This window comes from Salmo salar, chromosome 01 (genome assembly GCF_965601325.2).
Source record: "Salmo salar chromosome 01, fSalSal1, whole genome shotgun sequence".
Classification (NCBI taxonomy): Eukaryota; Metazoa; Chordata; class Actinopteri; order Salmoniformes; family Salmonidae; genus Salmo; species Salmo salar.
Genome location: NC_138291.1, coordinates 182,577,118 through 182,584,415, shown reverse-complemented (window position 1 = coordinate 182,584,415; position 7,298 = coordinate 182,577,118). Strand labels below are relative to the sequence as shown.

The 7,298-nt window shown below is 46.7% G+C and overlaps 1 non-coding gene across 1 annotated transcript; it reads left to right on the top strand.

Moving 5' to 3' along the window:
• The first annotated feature begins 284 nt into the window (after positions 1-284).
• Positions 285-360, top strand: trnav-uac (transfer RNA valine (anticodon UAC)). Its single transcript has one exon. It is a non-coding gene; the product is annotated as a tRNA-Val (tRNA).
• The last annotated feature ends 6,938 nt before the right edge of the window (positions 361-7,298 follow it).

Sequence of the window (7,298 nt, the reverse complement as noted above, 5' to 3'; positions counted from 1 at the left end):
AGATTGTGGCCACTAGATGGCAGCAATGTATGTGCAAAGTTTTCGACCGATCCAATGAACCATTGCATTTCTGTTCAAAATCAAGACTGCCCAAATGTGCCTAATTTGTTTATTAATAACTTTTCATGTTCAAAACTGCACTCTCCTCAAACAATAGCATGGTATTCTTTCACTGTAATAGCCACTGTAAATTGGACAGTGCAGTTAGATTAACAAGAATTTAATCTTTCTGCCAATATCAGATATGTCTATGTCCTGGGAAATGTTCTTGTTACTTACAACCTGGTCCCGTGTGGCTCAGTTGGTAGAGCATGGTGTTTACAACGCCAGGGTTGTGGGTTTGATTCCCACGGGGGACCAGTATGGAAAAAAATGTATAAAATGTATGCATTCACTACTCTAAGTCGCTCTGGATAAGAGTGTCTGCTAAATGCCTAAAATGTCATTGTAACCTCATGCTAATCACATTAGCCTACGTTAGCTCAACCGTCCCGCGAGGGGGACACCGATCCTGAAGAAGATTTAAACTCCCTCATACTCAGCTGGAGGTGTTTTATAGTCTGTATCTATTTAATTGTATATATATTTTATAATGATATTCAGAGATTGTCAAGCCAAGTCTTTAATACTGGGTAAGCCTACAAAGCACGGAGAAGAGCTTTTAAATGTTTGTATTTAACTAGGAAAGTCAGTTAAGAACAAATTCTTATTTACAATGGCTTCCTACCGGGGAACAGTGAGTTAACTGCCTTGTTCAGGGGCAGAACGACATATTTTTACCTTATCAGCTCGGGGATTCGATCCAGCAACCTATCGGTTACTGGCCCAACGCTCTAACCACTAGGCTACCTACCTCCCCTCCACTTTAACCACTAGGCTACCTGCCTCCCCTCCACTCTAACCACTAGGCTACCTGCCGCCCCTCCACTCTAACCACTAGGCTACCTGCCGCCCCTCCACTCTTACCACTAGGCTACCTGCCGCCCCTCCACTCTAACCACTAGGCTACCTGCCGCCCCTCCACTCTAACCACTAGGTTACCTAGTGGTTAGTAGTAGAGGGCTGTAGGTCAGGTCAGTGTATTAGCAGTAGAGGGCTGTAGGTCAGTGTATTAGCAGTAGAGGGCTGTAGGTCAGTGTATTAGCAGTAGAGGGCTGTAGGTCAGGTCAGTGTATTAGCAGTAGAAGGCTGTAGGTCAGTGTATTAGCAGTAGAGGGCTGTAGGTCAGTGTATTAGCAGTAGAGGGCTGTAGGTCAGTGTATTAGCAGTAGAGGGCCGTAGGTCAGGTCAGTGTATTAGCAGTAGAGGGCTGTAGGTCAGTGTATTAGCAGTAGAGGGCTGTAGGTCAGTGTATTAGCAGTAGAGGGCTGTAGGTCAGTGTATTAGCAGTAGAGGGCTGTAGGTCATGTCAGTGTATTAGCAGTAGAGGGCTGTAGGTCAGTGTATTAGTAGTAGAGGGCTGTAGGTCAGTGTATTAGCAGTAGAGGGCTGTAGGTCAGTGTATTAGTAGTAGAGGGCTGTAGGTCAGTGTATTAGCAGTAGAGGGCTGTAGGTCAGGTCAGTGTATTAGCAGTAGAGGGCTGTAGGTCAGTGTATTAGTAGTAGAGGGCTGTAGATCAGTGTATTAGCAGTAGAGGGCTGTAGGTCAGTGTATTAGCAGTAGAGGGCTGTAGGTCAGTGTATTAGCAGTAGAGGGCTGTAGGTCAGTGTATTAGCAGTAGAGGGCTGTAGGTCAGTGTATTAGCAGTAGAAAGCTGTAGGTCAGGTCAGTGTATTAGCAGTAGAGGGCTGTAGGTCAGTGTATTAGCAGTAGAGGGCTGTAGGTCAGTGTATTAGTAGTAGAGGGCTGTAGGTCAGTGTATTAGCAGTAGAGGGCTGTAGGTCAGGTCAGTGTATTAGCAGTAGAGGGCTGTAGGTCAGTGTATTAGTAGTAGAGGGCTGTAGATCAGTGTATTAGCAGTAGAGGGCTGTAGGTCAGTGTATTAGCAGTAGAGGGCTGTAGGTCAGTGTATTAGCAGTAGAAGGCTGTAGGTCAGGTCAGTGTATTAGCAGTAGAGGGCTGTAGGTCAGTGTATTAGCAGTAGAGGGCTGTAGGTCAGTGTATTAGCAGTAGAGGGCTGTAGGTCAGTGTATTAGCAGTAGAAGGCTGTAGGTCAGGTCAGTGTATTAGTAGTAGAGGGCTGTAGGTCAGGTCAGTGTATTAGCAGTAGAGGGCTGTAGGTCAGTGTATTAGCAGTAGAGGGCTGTAGGTCAGGTCAGTGTATTAGCAGTAGAGGGCTGTAGGTCAGTGTATTAGCAGTAGATGGCTGTAGGTCAGTGTATTAGCAGTAGAGGGATGTAGGTCAGTGTATTAGCAGTAGAGGGCTGTAGGTCAGGTCAGTGTATTAGCAGTAGAGGGATGTAGGTCAGGTCAGTGTATTAGCAGTAGAGGGATGTAGGTCAGGTCAGTGTATTAGCAGTAGAGGGATGTAGGTCAGGTCAGTGTATTAGCAGTAGAGGGCTGTAGGTCAGTGTATTAGCAGTAGAGGGCTGTAGGTCAGTGTATTAGTAGTAGAGGGCTGTAGGTCAGTGTATTAGCAGTAGAGGGATGTAGGTCAGTGTATTAGCAGTAGAGGGCTGTAGGTCAGGTCAGTGTATTAGCAGTAGAGGGCTGTAGGTCAGTGTATTAGCAGTAGAGGGCTGTAGGTCAGTGTATTAGCAATAGAGGGCTGTAGGTCAGTGTATTAGCAGTAGAGGGATGTAGGTCAGGTCAGTGTATTAGCAGTAGAGGGATGTAGGTCAGTGGATTAGTAGTAGAGGGCTGTAGGTCAGGTCAGTGTATTAGCAGTAGAGGGCTGTAGGTCAGGTCAGTGTATTAGCAGTAGAGGGCTGTAGGTCAGGTCAGTGTATTAGCAGTAGAAGGCTGTAGGTCAGTGTATTAGCAGTAGAGGGCTGTAGGTCAGTGTATTAGTAGTAGAGGGCTGTAGGTCAGGTCAGTGTATTAGCAGTAGAGGGCTGTAGATCAGGTCAGTGTATTAGCAGTAGAAGGCTGTAGGTCAGTGTATTAGCAGTAGAGGGCTGTAGGTCAGTGTATTAGCAGTAGATGGCTGTAGGTCAGGTCAGTGTATTAGCAGTAGAGGGCTGTAGGTCAGGTCAGTGTATTAGCAGTAGAGGGCTGTAGGTCAGGTCAGTGTATTAGCAGTAGAGGGCTGTAGGTCAGGTCAGTGTATTAGCAGTAGAAGGCTGTAGGTCAGTGTATTAGCAGTAGAGGGCTGTAGGTCAGTGTATTAGTAGTAGAGGGCTGTAGGTCAGGTCAGTGTATTAGCAGTAGAGGGCTGTAGGTCAGTGTATTAGCAGTAGAAGGCTGTAGGTCAGTGTATTAGCAGTAGATGGCTGTAGGTCAGGTCAGTGTATTAGCAGTAGAGGGCTGTAGGTCAGTGGATTAGCAGTAGATGGCTGTAGGTCAGGTCAGTGTATTAGCAGTAGAAGGCTGTAGGTCAGGTCAGTGTATTAGCAGTAGAGGGCTGTAGGTCAGTGTATTAGCAGTAGAGGGCTGTAGGTCAGGTCAGTGTATTAGCAGTAGAGGGCTGTAGGTCAGGTCAGTGTATTAGCAGTAGAGGGCTGTAGGTCAGTGTATTAGCAGTAGAGGGCTGTAAGTCAGGTCAGTGTATTAGCAGTAGAGGGCTGTAGGTCAGTGTATTAGCAGTAGAGGGATGTAGGTCAGGTCAGTGTATTAGCAGTAGAGGGATGTAGGTCAGTGGATTAGTAGTAGAGGGCTGTAGGTCAGGTCAGTGTATTAGCAGTAGAGGGCTGTAGGTCAGGTCAGTGTATTAGCAGTAGAGGGCTGTAGGTCAGGTCAGTGTATTAGCAGTAGAAGGCTGTAGGTCAGTGTATTAGCAGTAGAGGGCTGTAGGTCAGTGTATTAGTAGTAGAGGGCTGTAGGTCAGGTCAGTGTATTAGCAGTAGAGGGCTGTAGATCAGGTCAGTGTATTAGCAGTAGAAGGCTGTAGGTCAGTGTATTAGCAGTAGAGGGCTGTAGGTCAGTGTATTAGCAGTAGATGGCTGTAGGTCAGGTCAGTGTATTAGCAGTAGAGGGCTGTAGGTCAGGTCAGTGTATTAGCAGTAGAGGGCTGTAGGTCAGGTCAGTGTATTAGCAGTAGAGGGCTGTAGGTCAGGTCAGTGTATTAGCAGTAGAAGGCTGTAGGTCAGTGTATTAGCAGTAGAGGGCTGTAGGTCAGTGTATTAGTAGTAGAGGGCTGTAGGTCAGGTCAGTGTATTAGCAGTAGAGGGCTGTAGGTCAGTGTATTAGCAGTAGAAGGCTGTAGGTCAGTGTATTAGCAGTAGATGGCTGTAGGTCAGGTCAGTGTATTAGCAGTAGAGGGCTGTAGGTCAGTGGATTAGCAGTAGATGGCTGTAGGTCAGGTCAGTGTATTAGCAGTAGAAGGCTGTAGGTCAGGTCAGTGTATTAGCAGTAGAGGGCTGTAGGTCAGTGTATTAGCAGTAGAGGGCTGTAGGTCAGGTCAGTGTATTAGCAGTAGAGGGCTGTAGGTCAGGTCAGTGTATTAGCAGTAGAGGGCTGTAGGTCAGTGTATTAGCAGTAGAGGGCTGTAAGTCAGGTCAGTGTATTAGCAGTAGAGGGCTGTAGGTCAGTGTATTAGCAGTAGAGGGCTGTAGGTCAGTGTATTAGCAGTAGAGGGCTGTAGGTCAGTGTATTAGTAGTAGAGGGCTGTAGATCAGTGTATTAGCAGTAGAGGGCTGTAGGTCTGTGTATTAGCAGTAGAAGGCTGTAGGTCAGGTCAGTGTATTAGCAGTAGAGGGCTGTAGGTCAGTGTATTAGTAGTAGAGGGCTGTAGGTCTGTGTATTAGCAGTAGAAGGCTGTAGGTCAGGTCAGTGTATTAGCAGTAGAGGGCTGTAGGTCAGGTCAGTGCATTAGCAGTAGAAGGCTGTAGGTCAGGTCAGTGTATTAGCAGTAGCGGGCTGTAGGTCTGTGTATTAGCAGTAGAAGGCTGTAGGTCAGGTCAGTGCATTAGCTGTAGAAGGCTGTAGGTCAGGTCAGTGCATTAGCTGTAGAAGGCTGTAGGTCAGGTCAGTGTATTAGAATTGACTTGTGTTGTTCTACATCTGCATTGCTTGCTGATTGGGGTTGTAGGCTGGGTTTCTGTACAGCACTTTGTGACATCGGCTGATGTAAAAAGGGCTTTATAAATAAATTTGATTGATTGACTGAATGATTCATTACACAAGTTATTAAGTGCATTATTTTCGGGGTGGTTGTAATAAATCAAAATACTAATACCTACAGCCCTCTACTGCTAATACACTGACCTACAGCCTTCTACTGCTAATACACTGGTCTACAGCCCTCTACTACTAATACACTGACCTACAGCCCTCTACTGCTAATACACTGACCTGACCTACAGCCCTCTACTGCTAATACACTGACCTACAGCCCTCTACTACTAATACACTGACCTACAGCCCTCTACTGCTAATACACTGACCTGACCTACAGCCCTCTACTGCTAATACACTGACCTACAGCCCTCTACTACTAATACACTGACCTACAGCCCTCTACTGCTAATACACTGACCTACAGCCCTCTACTGCTAATACACTGACCTACAGCCCTCTACTGCTAATACACTGACCTGACCTACAGCCCTCTACTGCTAATACACTGACCTACAGCCCTCTACTGCTAATACACTGACCTGACCTACAGCCCTCTACTGCTAATACACTGACCTACAGCCCTCTACTGCTAATACACTGACCTACAGCCCTCTACTGCTAATACACTGACCTACAGCCCTCTACTGCTAATACACTGACCTACAGCCCTCTACTGCTAATACACTGACCTACAGCCCTCTACTGCTAATACACTGACCTGACCTACAGCCCTCTACTGCTAATACACTGACCTACAGCCCTCTACTACTAATACACTGACCTACAGCCCTCTACTGCTAATACACTGACCTACAGCCCTCTACTGCTAATACACTGACCTGACCTACAGCCCTCTACTGCTAATACACTGACCTACAGCCCTCTACTGCTAATACACTGACCTACAGCCCTCTACTGCTAATACACTGACCTACAGCCCTCTACTGCTAATACACTGACCTGACCTACAGCCCTCTACTGCTAATACACTGACCTACAGCCCTCTACTGCTAATACACTGACCTACAGCCCTCTACTGCTAATACACTGACCTGATCTACAGCCCTCTACTGCTAATACACTGACCTACAGCCCTCTACTGCTAATACACTGACCTACAGCCCTCTACTGCTAATACACTGACCTACAGCCCTCTACTGCTAATACACTGACCTGACCTACAGCCCTCTACTGCTAATACACTGACCTACAGCCCTCTACTGCTAATACACTGACCTACAGCCCTCTACTGCTAATACACTGACCTGATCTACAGCCCTCTACTGCTAATACACTGACCTACAGCCCTCTACTGCTAATACACTGACCTACAGCCCTCTACTGCTAATACACTGACCTACAGCCCTCTACTGCTAATACACTGACCTACAGCCCTCTACTGCTAATACACTGACCTACATCCCTCTACTGCTAATACACTGACCTGACCTACGGCCCTCTACTGCTAATACACTGACCTACAGCCCTCTACTGCTAATACACTGACCTGACCTACGGCCCTCTACTGCTAATACACTGACCTGACATACTAATAGAAATGACTGTTAGTTGTGAGGTGCTTTTTATTTCCAAAGGTCTGTCCTCCTCACTGTTAGTTTCTGTTGAAGACAGGTGTCCTCATTCTGCTACTGGAATATTAACCTCCCAGATTACCGCTGTATCCTCTTTCTGCTACTAGATAACCCTATTTAGCTAGCATTTCCCCTCGCTAATTGTAGCCTAACCAATATCAAAAACAAAGATTCAGTGAAAATGTAGTCATGGTTCTATGTAGTACTGTGCGCCTCCCATAGTCTGTTCTGGACTTGGGGACTGTGAACAGACCTCTGGTGACATGTCTTGTTGGGTATGTATGGGTGTCTGAGCTGTGTGCCAGTCAGTTTAAACAGACCTCTGGTGGCATGTCTTGTGGGGTATGTATGGGTGTCTATGAGCTGTGTGCCAGTCAGTTTAAACAGACCTCTGGTGGCATGTCTTGTGGGGTATGGATGGCTGTCCGAGCTGTGGGCCAGTAGTTTAGACAGACAGCTCGGTGCATTCAACATGTCAATACCTCTCATAAATACAAGTAGTGATGAAGTCAATCTCTCCTCCACTTTCAGCCAGCAGAGATTGACAT